Genomic DNA, 1,316 nt, shown 5'->3' with positions numbered 1-1,316 from the left:
GGAGCACCCATCAATGGCCTCTGCCTCGGCTCCTGCCTCCAGGTTCTGCCCTCACTGCTTTTAATGATGAACTCAAGAGTGATGCCGAGTGGTGGTGGTGCACGCCTTTAATCCCAGCACTGGAAGGCAGAGGCAGGCGGATCTCTGAGTTCAAGGCCAGCCTGGTCTACAGAGTGAGTTCCAGAACAGCCTCCAAAGCTACACAGAGAAACCCTGTCTGGAAAAACAAAAAACACACACACAAAAAAAGAACTGTGAGGGAAATAAACCCTTTCCTCCCCAAGTTGCTTTTGGTCATGGAGCTTCATCACAGCAACAGAAACCTAAGACAGATGCCCATAAAGACCCGATAGACTGTGATCACCTGGCCCACCCTTCTCAACCACTGCCTGGACGCAATGCCTATGATTTACAGATGTGGAAACTGAGGACCAGAGGTACAGGCCACCCACTTCACATCTGCATCTTGCCATCCCAGGGACATACGGAGCTTGTCATGCTGTCACGTGGCCCCAAGACGGTTCACAGCCCACATCAGGCTGATCGTGACCTTGTTCCTCCTGGAACCTCTACCCACTGCACCCAAGGGCAGCTTTCCAGCCACTGCTCCCAGCCCACCACAGCCCAGCCCTACACCCAGCAAGACACAGGAAGAGGCCGTTTCCATCATTTATCTGATTCACAGTCATCACCCACGCTCTACATCAGGGTTTGGAAGTTGAGACAGATCGAGTGCTAGAGGCCAGTGCATGAACACATAAACAAGGACAAGATGAAAACGCCACTGCTGTGGGATCTAGGGGTGAATCAGAGTGGGCCTTGGCCCAGGGTTACATTCACAGCTCAGGGTAAGTGCAAATGAATGGAATGTCAAGACAGTGCGGAGGGCTGCTGCCTTCTGCACAGAGGCCTCAGAGAGGATCTGCAGCCAGAGCCATGGCCGCCCTATCCTCACTGTATCCTCCCAACCCTGGGAAGCCCTTGCCCCTTCCAGAGGGACTGGGTCCCAGAGCCAGTGCTCAACTCCAGACCAGAACAGGAGTCTTTTCTCCCGCAGGTCTCACAACCTGGGACGGACAGAACATCCAAATAAAGTGTTAAGGCAATAAATAAAAACTTCCCAGTTCAAGCGAAAGGAGAGGGCTGCCAGGACTCGGGCAGCTGCCATGGCAAATGCTTACAGAACTGTCTGCGGGCCCCTGGCTGGCGGCTGCCGGAGGTGGGCTCTATGCTGCTGTGCAGCTCCAGAGTATGTGTGCATGGAGGTGAAGGCAAAGTGCTGAGTCCAGCTTCTTGTCAGAAGTGGGGGTGGGGGG

This window comes from Peromyscus eremicus, chromosome 4 (assembly GCF_949786415.1).
Source record: "Peromyscus eremicus chromosome 4, PerEre_H2_v1, whole genome shotgun sequence".
In the NCBI taxonomy this organism is placed as follows: Eukaryota; Metazoa; Chordata; class Mammalia; order Rodentia; family Cricetidae; genus Peromyscus; species Peromyscus eremicus.
The sequence above is the reverse complement of the archived record's forward strand: the minus strand, read 5'-3'. Positions refer to the sequence as shown.